Genomic DNA, 16430 nt, shown 5'->3' on the forward strand with positions numbered 1-16430 from the left:
TGTCACTTCGTGCCGCTCAGTCTACGCTCCAGCAAGATTTAATTTCATCCAGGTCGCCAAAGATGGTGTGTTCGCTCATTCTGTTTCTCGTTTGCATTCCTTCTCACCTCTGGGTCCTTGCATGCACCCTCTGCTTCTCCTAATGCCTGTAGGAAGCTTGCTGTGCTTAGAGAAAATATCAACACACCCTTCAGAACTTGGGTGACTGTAGTTTCCCTTGAAAGTGGTCCCTACTCCCCAGATCAGCAGTGCTCCCAGTGGCCTCCGGCATGTGGATCGCTCAGAGCCCTCACCACACTGTACACTGTAGTTGCTCGTATATTTTACTGTATCCTCCACTGGAACTGAGATCCGTCAAAGCAAGAACCATATCCTATTTAACTTTTTAGCCTCAGCAACTAGGACAGTGACTGTCATAAAATAAATAGTCAATGAACTTTCATTGAATGAATCACAGAATGGATACTAGTTTGGGAACCAGAAAACCAGGGACGTAGTTCTAGCTTTGCCACTAACAAGCTTTGATTTTTCAGGAATTTCACCGTTGTCACATTTGTGGCCTTGGTACCTTCAGCCATGGTGGAAAAATCCTTGCTTTGCACACATGCACTTTCATGAACTTCCACTTCTTTTTTTGTTCTTTTTCATTGTAAGTTTGGGAGGACTCCACCTGCTTGGTGGTTGATAGGAAAGGCAACCATAATGTGTTGGAAGGACTTTGTAAGGTGCAAAATTGTATAGAAATTCAAGTTATTGTTGGTCTTTGGTAGAAAGTAGAGGAGAGACTGGCTGAGCTTCTGCAAATATACCTTCATTTTGGAAAGTATATCAGTGTAACGTGGCATGTCCACTAAATATCTCCCTTTCCTTTGCTTTCTACCAAGTAGGCGTGGCCTCATGTAGAAGGACACACTCTGGGACTGACTGTTTTAGTCTGGGGACCAATAAGTTTCTTGGTCACTTGCAGAATGTTTGATACAATCAATATCCAGTTAGTTTCTATACTCGGGACTTTTCCTGACTGGAATTTGAATAAGGCTTACTTACAGCTCAATTTCAAGGGGAAAAAATATTATGTGACTACACTAAACCATTAAACTGAACATTATAATACACACACGTCGGTATCACTTTTCATCACCAGGAGTTCTCTCACAAGAATAAGGTCAATTCATCTCTACGGAGATGAATCTGTTTTAGTCTCACTTTATTTGAGTTTCGAGGTCTCACAAATTCCTTCTTCAAGTGTCCAGTTTAAAAACACTTTTTGCTTTTTGTTTTTAATAAATACTTTTTTTCTGGATGTATACTGTCCCAGAAAATGGTTTTTACACAACAAATAAAGCATCGTGTATCTTTGGTGCATACAAGTTCCTTCCCATAAAAAATCTTTCACTGTAATCAGGATGAAAGTCATTCTCTTACATCAAACTAGCTCTTTGCTGTTTGGTACAAACAGCTCAAGTAAGCACCGAAAATTCATTGGTGTCTACTAAGGTAGTATCTAGAAATTTAAAACTGGGCATTGGTGAAAAATCAGGGGGGAATACTGACAGATTGCTTTGATCAGTCTTTAAAATTCTGTTCTTTCTGGAAATATCCCTTGGCCAATCCATGGGCTTAAAGAAAGGCTCTACAAACATGCATTTAACTATCACTTTCTGCAGGTCATGATAAATAGGGAATGCTGCACAGTGCCCCAGGAAGAGAACAATCCCAAAACATATGTACATAGAGACGATGGCCGCTTATACACCTTTGCCCAGAGAACTGAGCAGGTAACACAGGGAAGAAATCATTCATGAGCCGTGACAACCAGTACACACACACACACACACACACACACACACACACACGCATAAACACATGCACACATGTAGACATTGACACATACACACAGCGGCACACACTCACACACACACACAGACACACACACACACCTACATATACATACATCACATACACACATACACTTGATGTTAAAAAAAATTAAGAAAATTTCTTCAAAGGCATTTTATTATTGCCTGACTGTTGCTGCCAACAAAAACTTCCCATGTGATTTTTTTCCTCACCAACACAGATAATGTGCTTTAAATAAAGGAGCAGTCAGATGAGTTGGAAGATGGGAAAAGCCACCCAGGGCAGTGGAAAGAGGCCAGCACTAAGACTGAGCAGAGCAGGGTCCTAATCGTGGCTCATGTATCAGACGCTGGATGTAAATTAAATCAGGGTCAAAACTGAGAAGCCTTTTGGATACACTGCCTTCTAATGGTAGTCAAATGCTCGGACCACTCAATTTTTTGAGATGGAATGTGAAATTAGCTAAATTTGGTTGAAATATGAGTAGTTTGTTTAATCATTGTCTTTTGCCAGGATCCCTGTCTGTATTCTGTAAATATTTGAATTTGTGACTCCTGATTTAAATTATCTGAGTCTAAATTTCTTCATTGTAAGTTGCTGTGGGTGGGGGCTTAGATAATTCCTAAGTGACCTTTTAGCCCTAGAAATTTTTAGAGACACATACAAAGCATGACCATTCTGACATGTTCTGGGAAAAGAAAAATGCTACAATTGTAGTACAATATCCCAGTCTCTAAGACAACCAGAAAATATAAAGGGTATAAAAGTAAACTTTCACATCCCATTTCCAGTTCACCAATTTTGTGATATGTCCATTTTGTGAAGTGGGAAGGAAGTCGCTGAAAGAAAATAACTGAAATGAAAACGGTAAGTCAATAAACAACCCCACTGCAAATGCAAAACCAAACCATCAAATAAAAGTTGTGCCATTACTCTAAATAAATAAATACTGATGTCAAAGGGAACACTGACATCAACTCCAAAATGGAAGAATATATAAAAACCCAAACACAGATCTACCTGGGGGTGGACATGAGCACTGTGTTGGGAGCCAACATTAGGGAAATCATTTCCTTCTTCACATCTCGTCTCTCTTTATAAAGTGAGGAGTTTGGTTAAATGATCTTAAATCCAGGCTCTAACAATCTATAAGAGACTACAGCCGGCATCAATTTCCTTCACCCTGTGTATTATTCATCTTCGTGGAATTCATCTAAATGCAATCCATGCTTGATTTTCATTCATAAGGCACTCCACGGTCTATGTAGAGTCTAATTGGAAAATTAGTATTGTTTCAAAAGCACCAGCTAAGTCTCAAAACGAGATGCCCTCAGTATGACATGCATGTCGAATTTCTTCCCCGGCTGCAGAAAGTAAGCAAGAGAGGCAGTCTCAACCGCTCCTGACGGCTTTTATCACAGGCTATTCAACAAATGTTTTCTGTCCACTTGTCTGAGAAAGCTGATTAGACAAAACAGCTGGTGGAGGCACAAAGAAGAACATTCATTACTTAGCAAGGGAATAGAAAAGACATTTAACATGAATGAATAGTGGATGCAAAAATGACTCTTGGAAGAACTGCATACACATTTTTTATTGTGAAATTGTCAGGAGTGTGGTATACCTCAACACCAGAGGCTGAATTTCCATTACACTGCAAGGATAGGTAGGATTTTTTTTGGTTTTAAATTAAAGGGACATAATAAGACTCCTATTGAATATGAAATTCTTTTCTGTGTAATCCTTAGGTCACTGCTCTAGAGATGATTTCTCAGAAAATCCAAGTGACTTGGAATGTCTAGAGGATTTACTAGCCTCAATTCAGGAAAGGTATCTTGAAGCCCTGGGTCCTTTATGACTCCTCATGATCAAGTTGCTCCTTTCAAATGGAGTGAAGGGATGTTAATAAATGATACAGAAAGGCAATTCAGCTGTCTGCCTCCTTCTCTCTAACAGACAAGGGAAGAGAGATCTGTGCTCCCCACAAAATCTCGAACCCCCACGCTTTCATCTAGAGCATTATTTATGACAGTCAAACACACACACTCCAAATGTTCTCCATCAGAAAATAATAAAAGTAAAAACTAACTTTGCTTTGTTTTCTAAGGGTAGACTTCAATTATTTTCTATATGTAAATGACCATAACAATTTCATTCAGAAGAAGAAATTATAGGAGAAAGTGCAGTAGCTTGGACTAGGAGGGAGCAGTTATCTCGCTCGCTGACTGTCAAGCCATGTTAACTTGAGACCATCTTCCCTCAGAGCCTCAGTTTCTTAATCCATAAATGATGTGATCGCATCTTTGGAATGGATTAAGGTATAAAGAAATACACCAATCAAAAGGTTGAGGTTGACCCAGATAATCTCTGCACTCCCCTCTTACCCACTTTTCTTCTCTCCGTACTCTTATCCTATCCAGAAAAAAAAAATAATAACAATTGCAGATCTCTGTATGAAAGCATCCCATACACATCATGTCATTTGCTCCTCATGGTGAAATGAGGGAATTAAATTAAAGCAATATCTATGGCAGACCCACCGTGAATGGTTCTGCTGTTTTTCTGCTGTTTTTATTTTAATTATCATCTTTTATCTTCAAAACAAATTATATAGACCGTGAACAGTATCTTCCCCTTTCTCCATGGAGGTTGATGAGGTGATAATGAAATGATTTGCTGTAGCTCACACAGACTATTATAATCACTGGCCATGTGATGTTGGACAGGCCTGGGTCTCATGCTCTCCCCCAGATCCACAGGGTGAAGCCATTCCCACCAGTACAATGTGCAGGGAAAAGAATACAGACATGGTTCTTCAGGCAGAAGAAATGGGCCAATTTACCTGAAGAAGACGCGTGGTCAGACACAATATTCTTCTCACTCTAGAGACTATGAATACAGTCTTCTCTCCCCTCGCCCATCCTCTGTCCTACTGCCAAGTAAATTTTCTGAAGAATCGTTCACTTAAACAATTTTTTGGTGACTCGGTTAGAGTATAAAATTGAAATGTCTGAACCTGTGGCTCCTTCTGACAGCCCGTTGGCTTTTCCTGCCTCAGAGCCTCTCCTTCCCCCACTCCCCTCACCCCGACCCAGCATCACCAAAGTCCTGCATGCTGCTTCCCGCCTCCAACCTCTGTCTTCTAGAATTCTTCCCCTCCTTCTCTGCGGAGTAAAGATAACTCTTCCTTTATGCCTCTGTCCCTGTATCATTTTCTTGGCATCTTCTTCCCTGGAGTGTTGCGCTCACCCGCCCCGCTTCCCACTCCTGTGCTGTCTTTCCAAACACAATGGGTCTGATGAGTATGTGCAGTGCCCTCACCTCTCCCCCTGTACTCCAGTACCCTGTGAGCTTCTTAAATGAACATCTCCCCTCATTTCCTTCTGGAAGGCTTGGAGCTTAACCCAGAGTCTTTAGTGAGGTGAGTGCTCAACACATATTTGCAGGGTTTATGGTTAACTGAATGGATGAACAAATGAATGAATGAATGAATGTGTGTATTTGATCTGAATTGATTCCAAACTTGGGCTAATCCTCCCCCTTCGGAGTTTTTGTTTGAAAGGAAATACTTTATGAGACCAAGTCAAGAAGGATATTAATATCAAATATTTTAGCAACAGTCAAAGGCCTCATGAACTTGGGGGCATTTTCCAACCATATGCTTTTCATCTCCAGCTGATACAGCATGGAAGTAATTGAATGGCCACTCTTTTCTAGGATGTCAACATACATTTATCAAGGTTTCCAGGCCATTAGTTTCTCCTTTGAAATTTTAAAAGATGTGACTCTTGGCAATACTGTATAAATATTAGATTATTTTCCTCATTTTTGCTTAAGAACTATCATTTGATTCGTCTGCCAAGATAACTTCATTATGTTCTTGAGGCAACTCAATACACCAGCTATTTGTGTCTCCAGTTTTCAAAGTCACCAAGCAAAAACTCCAAATCTTGTAAGAAGCCTGCACAAAGTTTTAGGAGGCAGGGCACAGGGAAGAGTATTAACTATTGAACTGTTGTGGGTCTCAGAAGCCTGTTAAAAACAAGATGCAATATTCCCATCTACTGCGTTACTTGCTCCCCCTCTTGTCTTTTCTTCTTCTTCCCATCAATGAGATTTGGACTAATCTTTGTTTTACACCAGCTGCATTTTTTGAACACCAATTACAGTTCTTTAATCACATGGTACCTTGTAGTATGATAGTGGTATACCTGGGTCATCTTTGACCATAATGTACAGTCCCAGCCAAGCCCCACTTTAGTTGCAAGGCATAGAATCTTAAGGCTGGGTTGGCAAGAGAGAGAGTCCTGGAATCTGGTGGATGAGGACTAAGAGAAGGGCAGCAGCTCATATCACAATGTTGCAAGGAAGAATTAACACTTTGCCAGATCACAACTGTATTTCTTAGAAGGCTGAGTTGCTGAGTCCATGTGACTACAGGGGTGTCTGCACAGAGAGAGCTTCACAGGTGGCTATATCATTGCCATTCCTGAGAGAGCCATCTGAGTTGAAGCAGGCTTCCTTCCACTCATTAGCTAGGAGTTTAAAGAAGTGGCTCCAGTCACTAGGGTTTGGGGAGTGAACTGGCTAGAGATATCAGGCCAACAAAAGGTCCCCAGTAAAAGAACTTGAACACTGAGAAGTCCATAATAAAGACAGAAACTGAAACCTATTAAGGAAACCCACACTAACTCAGCCAAAGTACAGATATACTCTCAAGAAGATTCATGTAGAATTTCCCCAGGTAGCCACAGGGAGGTGATGCTAAAAAGTGTTTACAACTGGTCCCATGGACCTGACTTTGAAGCTGGACCTGACTTTCATTTACCAGATGTATGACTTTGGAAAAATTACTTAACCTCTTTTATCTCGGGTTTGTGTCAACTGGGATGCTGTCAGCAACAAGTAACAAATCAAACCAAAAAATCTGACCCAATTCATCATTTAAAGAGAGTAAATGCATTGGCCCATCAAATCTGAGCTCCTCCCTCGTTGTGTCATGGTGACAAAATGTCTGTAGCAGTCTCTGACTTTATATGTGTTCACCATTAAATTGAGAGGAAATGAGAGATTTGCTTCCAGGATCTCTCTCTTCGGTGTTCAAGGGTTTATTTTCCTAGGAGCCTCCAGCAGGCCTTCAGCCTGAATTGGGTCACGTGCCGATTCCCAAACCAGTTCCTATGGCCAGGCAGTGCCACGGACTTAACAACTTGGGCCTGAGTTCCTGAACAGATCGTTGGCAAGGGATGGAGTAATCATTAAACCAATGGGGACCTCTTCTAGAGCTGGAAATGGTATCAGTTTTCAAAGAGGTGTTCCCTCTGTGTTGGAAAAGGGTGAACCTCTGAACCAAATCAAAGTACTGACAGACAGGGGGAAATAAGAAATAGAATTCATCGGCCACTACAATAGCATTGCTAGTTCCCTCATCTATAAGACGGGGACAATGACATTAATGCCCACCTTGGAAATCGTTGGGAGGATTTAATGACTTAACTCATAGCATGTACACAGCTCAGAGTATGTGGTGGTCGCTGTTTCTGTTATTATTAATATTATTGCTTCCCTCACTATCTTTCCTGCTAAACCCACTAGCTTCACTTGCTGTTCCCCCCCTGCTTTGTTCCTGGCACTTGAGGGTCAGTTCAGTCCCTTTTCACCGGCTCGTCTCTTTGGTTCGTTCTTGACACTAGGTTTGCACACTTGCAACTACTCAAGAAACAAGTGCACCAGCATCACCCTTTAAAGACAGAAGCTCTAAGCTCATCAAAGTCAACAAATACATATTGATGTTTCACAACGCTAAGAAAAGTGAGAAACACACAATCGGACAAGACTCAGCCACTGATTTTGTAAAGTTCACAGTACTGGAGTTCAGCAGAGTGTGGCTAGTACGTGGTTGGTGTCCAGCAAACTGTGGAGTTAAACTGATACCTAACATGGGTAACGTGTGCACAAATAGCCAATATAAATCAAGTTATGGTAAATACTACAGTGGAGACATGAATAAGGCATTTTAGAAGTTGCTAACAGTTGAGGTACAAATATTAATTCAAATTGGGATGTCATTTGGAAAGATTTCTTGGACCAGCTGAGATTTGAGCCAGAGGGTAAAGAATTGTAGCACAAGTTGAGGCCAATTGGTGCTCAATTTCCAACCACCAAATGTATTCTTGTATTCCATCTGTCCTTTCTACACATGAAATAAATTTAAACAGTTAAACTTTATCAATTGCTTGTCTTGGAAGGTTTTCTGATTTTAGTTGGATAAAAATTGATGTTCAGGGAAGTTTTCACTAAATATCACATATTCTGCCTATTGAGTAATAAGTTCTAAAACAGAATACCAGATGAAAGGCATCTGAGGACCAGGATTCGAAATTGCGTTCCAGTGCATGTATGTATAATTTCTTGATGAGGAAAGGCAATGTTTGACATAGTTTCCTGCGGTCTTCAGAATTTGCTTTTTCAGCCCACACAATCTTGCTGTTTATTATTTCACGTTTAGTTTGCCTTCGGTGATGAAAAAGATTTAAAGAAAACAAGGTGAAAACTTGGGGGGTTATAGAAACCCGGCTTCATTTTCAAGCCAGAAATAACTTGTAGCACAAGTTAGAAACTCATAATAACAGTTAATAAGGAGAAAATAAGCATAGGCTTGTGGTTTTAACTAAGTGACCATTGCTGTGAAAACAACATTGCCACCAACTGGTATAATTTTTTATCGTTCATTATCCTGCCTAGCAGAAGGCATACTGTGCAAATACAGACAGCAGAGGAAGAGGTCCAATTGGCAACTGTATCTCAACATATTATGTGTGGCAGAGAAAAACTAAAATGGATTGCAGTTCTCCAGACACTCCATCTCTGTAGTGTATTTTAACAACAAAAGACAAAGCCTCTAGTTCCAAGCATACCAAGTATGTTTTCATAATTTTTGTCTCAGTGTGCAGTTCTCGTTTTTTTAATAAAGCAAGTGGTAAAAAGAAGACCTCAGCATAGACGATCTCCATAATGTTTTGACAACATTTTTCATAAGTATTATTCCTATCATATGAGATGTTTAAAATATTATTCTCATTCTGTCACAAAAGTCAAATAATTTTTAAAGCAGGGAATAAGAAATATGGTTAAATTCAGGGAAATTTTCCACGATGACATAATAATTTTATTGAGATATCAAATCTGATATTTTCCCTTTGAAATCCAAAACCAAAGCTGGGTTTACGAGTGATAAAGACGACACTGTCAATGTTGACTATTAACAGTGATGTTCACAACACCAGTCTCTATGTTTTCTCTGCATAAAATAAGGTAAATGTGAATGTGTAATTAGGAAAAAAAAACTAGGAAGTTAAGTATCTGTGAGGTCCCCTTTGTAAGAGGCTCTAGGTGGAGAATATAAAGCGGCAATGTTTTTGAGCTTTTTAATAGTTTCCATGGTAATCACTCCTCAAAATATGTAGAGGGACACTGAGGTTTACTGGAAAAGAAGGCATAAAACGTTGCCATGAATAGCGTCCTGAGCCTTCTGTTCCCTGACATGTCTGACGTGTGTGCACAGTCTCCTCGTCCTCTTCCCCTTTCATCTGTGACACACACATTCACAAACAGCACACGTGTGCACAGACTCACCAGTCTAGACTTGATTTCACAATAGCCTGAAGATCACAGGGAAGACACAATGATAACCATTAACAAACAAAGTTGCTTGTGAGAACTTGAGTTTAGAATACTAAATAAATTACTGCATATACCCCTTTCAGAGTTCTTAATACAAAAAGAAGTGGGGAGCCATCAGTCAAGATGGCCGGTAAAAAGACAGCTGCAGCTGGGGCTGGGCCATGTGAACCCTTGTGAGAGGCTTCTGCCATCATGTCCTCCTTCCAGGTGTGACAGAGCCAATCAGTCCCTGCGTGGGCTTTTCAGTCCTTGTACAGGCTTCTCCAGTTGTTTTCATGGCAATTGTCAACTGTTATGGAGCTGGTGGGTGTGTTATTTAGCATGCTAATGCATTACAATGAGTGTATAATGAGGCTCAAGTCCACTGGAAGTCAAATCCTCCACTATCTTGGACTTAGTTGATTCTAACTGGTTCTTGTTTCTTCTCTTTGCAGCTGCCTCCGGAGACTTAGATAAGAATAATTGGTTTCTATTCCAGGGATGGGCCAGGATATGAGCCTGAGGGCAACAGCTTTGGTAACAGAAAGGAAAGTTGCTTTTAATCAGAATGCCTGCAATCTGGTGGACCCACTGTCCTCCCAGAAAAACTGTGTCCAAGATTCTGCTCAGCCATAAATAAGAGGCAGGGACTGTGGGGTTGGGGCTTAGTTTCTGCAGAGGAACTTAAAGATATTGTTATGTATATTCTTTAAGGACGAACCAGGACTCTGCCCCAGAGTTGCACTGTTGTTTCTTGACTGTTCCTCCTTTGTTTCTGCATCCCTTCCCTTCTCAGGTTAACAGGTATTTGAATCTGCCCTTTGGAACTCAGGGAAGGTCAAGGAAGCTGAAAGAAGCCTATTTCCTACAAACAAGAAATTGGAGACATGGAAAGATTTGTTCCAGGGAGGACCTCATAGGGTCCTGCTTGGTATCAAGCACATCAAATACTTTCTGTTAATTAAACCTCTTCTTACAACTTTGTGCTTCAAGAAATTTCTAAGGATGCAAGAGAAGAGGGAGTAAGTTCCATGAAACAGAAAACTCTGGTTATTCTGTCTCTATAATTGCTAATAAGTCCCTCTCTTTTCCACCAGGGAAAAAGGCAGGGACAACAGCTGAAGTGGGAAATGGAACTTTTTGCTCTGCTCCCCAAACAAAAATTATCCCTTCAGCACCGTGACTTTGCTGACTAGAGTGGGTTCTCCCAGCGGATAAATGATCTCTTCTTATCTGAATTAAGAAAAATGATTGTAAGGTTGGTGCTGTAGCTGAGAGCACACAGGCATGACATAAACATGAGATGCTCTGGGACTGAAGTCCCAGCCACACTCTCACTCACCGTATGATCCTGTTACCAGGGCTGTTGCCCTAGAATCATACCCTTGCCTCTCTCTTGAATAGAAACCAATTACTTTATCTAAGTTTCAGGAGGAAGCTGCAAGAGAAGAAACAAGAACTGGTTAGAACCAACTAGGTCCAAGATGGAGGAGGATTTGACTTTCAGTAGACCTTGAGCCTCATTATATGCTCAATGTAATGCATTAACATGCTAAATGACACACCCACCAGCTCCTGGACAGTTGATGACTGCCATGACAGTAACCAGAGAAGCTACACAAGGACTGAAAAGGAGAGTTGCATCAGTTCTGGGTCCAAACCACACCCCTGTTCTCAGATAACTTGTGAATACTCCTCTCAATCTTTCCAATTCCATCCCTTTTACCTCGACTCCCTATATATTTGGTGTCTCCACCCAAATTGGGTTGAAAAGTTGATTTGCTAACTAGGTTCCCGCTTTTCCACTCGTTGGCCATTGAATAAAGCCTATGCCGTTCCAGTCTCAGTATCACTTTCATTATTGGCTGTGCAAATCCAATGGGAAAGAGAACCTCCCTGGCCAGGATGGGGACCTCAGCCCCAGCTAGGACCTGGCCAACTCAGTAACAATACTGGCCAATTCAATCAACTTCTCTCTACAAGCTTCACATTGTACAACTCTAAACTGAGGATGGAAATGCCTACATTAATGGGATATTATAATTATTTGACATACTTTGCAGAAAGCCTCTACCAGAGTACCTAGAAAAACAAAGGCACTGAGTAGACCTTAGTTGCTACTTATTTGTTTCTCTATCATTTCCTTTAGTGTAGAGACTGAAATTTGGGGAGTGGGGGGAGAAAAACAAATTCTTAAAACTGTCCATGAGCGGTAAGAAATCAGCAGTTTCTTTCAGGGGTGTCCTTCCGAGTCCTGGGCCACAGTTTCTCAGAGCTGGCTCAAGGCCACTGTTAAGTGAAACCATCTTACTCCGGCCATGGGGGAAGCATGTGCTATTTCCACATCCATCTCTTCCATGACACACGGATCACCCGTTTGTTCAGACAAACAGGGCAGCAGCATGAAAATCAGCAATATTTGCCATGAATCTCCCTGGAAAGCCACTCAACCACAGAGTTCTATACTCAATTTTCAAATTTGAAATTTAAAATATACGCATGAAGGGAAAATTTGACTTCATTTGTCAGCTCACGCTACCATAACAAAATACCAGAGATAGGGTGGCTTAAACAATTGGAAAAAAAAAATTATGTTCTCCCAGCTCTGGAGGCTTGAAGTCTGAGGTCAGGGTGCCAGCACGGTCAGTTCTGGTGACGGCCCTCTTCTTGGCTTTCAGATGCCAACTTCTCACCATACCCTTACATGGCAGTGTGAGGGGTAGTGCAAACTCTGGTGTATTTTCATATTAGGATACTAACTCCATCATGAAGGCCCACCCTCACAACCTCATCTAAATCTAATTATCTCCCAAAGCCCATCTCCAAATATCAGCATACTAAGAGTTTAGGGCTTCAACATATGAGTTTTGGGGGGAGGGGGAACATAGTTCAGTCTATAACAGGGATCGAGTAGCGATTTCATTTGACCTTTGATTCAAAGAAATCCTAAAGCTATATTTGCTGTGTATGTTATAGGCCTATCAAAAAAATTCTTACTTTAACCAATTTCTGTTTTTGTCCTTTGAGCAAACAAGATAGACCAGCTTAGAAAGCAGCAGGTTAAAGGAAACTCTGATTAACTTAAAATGAGGGATGCCTTGGCACATGTGCAATCACTCAGTGTTCAATTAGAATGCCTTTAAAGAGTTCAGAAAATATTTGCATTCAAGAAATACTTTTTTCTACCAAACTATGGAGAAAGGTATTTTCAGTCCCACTCTACTTTTGTTTTTAAACCAAACACTTGTGAAAAATAACAATTTGTAAATGCAATGTCACTTCAGATCTACAGTGTTAACTAACAATTTTTCTATGGCCTTGCTCCAACTTACACTCCAACTCATGAGAAAGCTAGTTTCCAGAACCTCGGGTAGTGAGGGTTTAGGGATAAGAGTAGCAAGGAGAGCAATGGGCCGGCTGCAGAGACGTCCTTTGTCTCTGAATTCCAGTAGGAATACGTCCATCACCTCTCCTCAGGCAAGTATCACTTTAGCTCCAATATTAAAGGTATTTGTATGTGGCTGACAATTTCACATCCCAGAAGGTAGAGGAAATGACTACTGTAGAGAGCTTATATTTGTCCAAGGAGGAGGAATTGGCTCGTGAAGTGGATGTGACAGGAACCTGGGAGGAAAATGACCCTCTTATATTTATGCTGTTCTCATTTCTATGACAATCAATTTTGAACAGTCTATCTCAACAACCCCCAAAGCACATGGGTATTTGTCAGGCCATATTTCCTGACTTGAGTTTCAGAAAACGTGAAAACTTGATCTCAAACTGTGTTCATTTCCCTTCTCAGGGTACTAGGCAGACTTCTTACACTAAAGAATCTAACACAATTACTTTCACAGAGTAGACACTCAGTGAATTTGTTTTGTTAAATAGATAATGAAAATTCACAGCTAGGAAGGGACGTGTGAATATAAAAATATCAACTCTTCCTCTTTTCTCCACTCAGGCAAGTGCAGCATGAGGAAGGAGTGCGGAGTTTCTGCCCAACTTTATCCTCTCCCCTGGCTTTGGACCAACACCTAAGTCAAAGCAATCAACAAACATCTATTAAGTAATTATTCTGAGTAAACAAGAGAAGAGAGCTAACATTTTCTGGCACCTAAGGATCAGGCCATTTATTTGGTACTTTTTGGACATTACTTCATTCAATCTTCAAAATAATTCTACATAATTAGAATTTATGTTTTTCATGTTACAAAAGAAAAAGGCTAAGGTTGATGGAGGTTGAGCAGACCTGGGATTGGGAACTAAGACTTTCTGACTTCAAAGCACATACTCCAGTGTTACAAAGCACTAAGCTAAGTGCCCTGAAAGGACTGAAAAGCGATATTCATTTCTGAACCTCACTGAAGCTCTACAGCCTAATTAGGGAGAATCACAGGCTCATCCAAACTTAGACTCAAGGATCTTGGGGAGCGTCTAATCTAACGTGTTTGCCACACACGAGAGGAAGGCAGAGCATGGATACACACGGTCCCTTGCCGGAAGCCACACAGCTGAGTCAGTCCTCCTGACTCGTGCACAGCAAGGTGACATGTGTTCTTTAACGTTTCCATGGCATTTAGACATACATTTGCCATGTATTAAAAGCATGATGAGATACCAAGATAGTGACACATGATTCCTCTCTATTCACCTTTTAGTCGGGAAGAAAACAATGTAACAAGTAATCATAATATAATGTTAGACTAGAGGAAGGGAAGAGGGAGCTGGGTCAGTGAGGGCATTTTTTAGGATTCTTGGCTGTTAATGTGCTTAACTCATCCTGCTCTTCTTAGGCCAAGAGGAGCTGTAGAGCTCTGAATGAGTCAGGAAATTCCCATGTTCAAATGCATGGTCTTGGAATGCTTTCTCCTGTTTGTTATTTCTGGCCAAGCTTTTCCAGAGCAGCAAGTCACGCAAGCTTTTTCTTATCGCTCCCCACATCCCAAAGGCAACAAGCCGTGCCCGTCTGTTGCCTTTTTTCATTCTTCCATTTTTCATAATTGATGGGTTTTCTGTCTCCTCCACCAGTTTATGAGCTCTTCCAGAACAGAAGCAGTGTCTTGCTTGTGTCTGCAACCCAGCACTTAGCACTTAGTAGACAAAATAAACTCTTGTCAAATAAGTTGTGAATAAATGGTAGATAAATGATTGTAACAAGTCACTTCAATGTCTTCCTTTAATCATTATACTGACTCTGTTAGAAAATTGTCTTTCAACACAGTTTTTAAATTCCTTTTTAGACCCTGACCACCTTCCTGATGTATACTACTATTCTTGCCTCAAAATCAAGGCACTGAAATCTGCTTTGGGGACCTCCTGAGAGACTTATAAAAATCAGTTCCCTACAAGAAATTGTCTTAAGCTAAAGGTCGATGCACACAAACAGAAACTCGCAGTTACTTTAAAATCATGAAAAGACCTATGTCCTTTGGAATATGCTTCTTCAGACAAATTTCCTTTTCCAAAGTTGGAGAAGCCACAGCTATGTTCTAATACTGATTTGTGAATACTCTCTGGAATAATTTACATCATTTCAATATTATGGCTTATGAACCTGTTAATGGACGAAGACTTCACGGTACTTGTAACGGTCGCACGCCACGACTGTTTCGTTATGCTGCAGAATGGCTTTAGAGCTTCTGATGCTTTTACTTAGTTTTTCCTGAGAAACTGCTTTGTATGGGATCCTCAGAAATGTGCTGGTTGGCTGTGGACTACACATTTGCACCTAATGATGACAGCCATGTGGCCGGAGGTGGTAAGGTACAGAACGCCATGAGAATGACAAAGGAAAACTCAGACACCCAGTTGAAGCTACCTTTTGCTTAGGTTGTTTTTTCAGTCACTGTATTTCTCTGTAGGGAAATTCAAGAGACTTGGAAAGCATGTATCTCCCTTTGGGAATATGCAAGTCAGCATCCTTTGCCATTTAATAAACATTTTATTCTTGAACTTGATCTGTTGACATCTTTTCATCAATTATATTACTCCCAAGTTGTGAAGATAACACGGTTGAAATACCGAAGTCAACATAAGCATTGGGTATTTCTGAGTTTTAGTGATTTTGCAAACAGTTTTTTTCTTGGAGAAGGAGCTGGCCAGGTTGTCTAGATGATCCTGTATGAGAATACTGACAAAAGAAAAGAAAGTGGGTATCTCAGGAGGTAAGTAGATGCTTATTGATAAAACGAAAGGAAGATGGACAGAAAGTAATGGTGGTGGTAGAGGAGCAGGAAAAATTAAGGTGTGTCACAGAAGCCCCAGCACTGAACATTTAAATTCACTATGATGTTCTCAATAAGCAAGTTTGAATTTTTATAATCTAGTTGACAACCTGGAAGGAACAAAGGAAGGAAGGAAGGAAGGAAAATAAAGTGAAATCTAGTAGATTTTGGCAGAGATTTATTCTAACTCTAAAGTTTGATTCTCCACAAATTGTTTTCAATAATAATAGAGGAGCAAATACATGGTAATAAGAACATGACAATACATAACAAAATGTTGTCTAAATTGTTTCCTCTCATTTTTATTACTGTCTTCAGGATAGAGGTTCAAAGATTTATTCATGTGACAGAAAACATGCTAAAATTTTTACTAACTTTTTAAATACATTCTTTTCCACCTTCTTGATTTCCTTTTGACTAGATTCATGAGGACAAACATGCTACCAGGTTGACTAGTCTGCTGGATTATTACTGAGTCACTATTCATTTCAAAAGCTGAAATTAAAATTATGATTTTCTTCATGGACCCAGCAGCTTGCCATACAAGGCAGGTAACCACATTTTCATTACTCCAAGATTTATGAACATGGGCAATATTAATTATAAATACTAAACCAACTGCTTTACTTCCTTCATCCAAATGTAGTAATAGGCCACTTAATAAATAAAGGGTTAATATAGAAT

General features: G+C 40.3%; 1 long non-coding RNA gene across 1 annotated transcript in view; it reads right to left on the reverse strand.

The window, feature by feature from the left end:
• Positions 1–15443: 15443 nt before the first annotated feature.
• LOC140700589 (uncharacterized) overlaps positions 15444–16430 on the reverse strand; it is a 158144-nt gene continuing 157157 nt past the window's right edge. The window contains exon 6 of the long non-coding RNA XR_012079004.1: positions 15444–15652. This is a non-coding gene — a long non-coding RNA (uncharacterized lncRNA). The remainder of the gene's footprint in view (positions 15653–16430) is intronic.

This window comes from Vicugna pacos, chromosome 2, assembly GCF_048564905.1.
Source record: "Vicugna pacos chromosome 2, VicPac4, whole genome shotgun sequence".
In the NCBI taxonomy this organism is placed as follows: Eukaryota; Metazoa; Chordata; class Mammalia; order Artiodactyla; family Camelidae; genus Vicugna; species Vicugna pacos.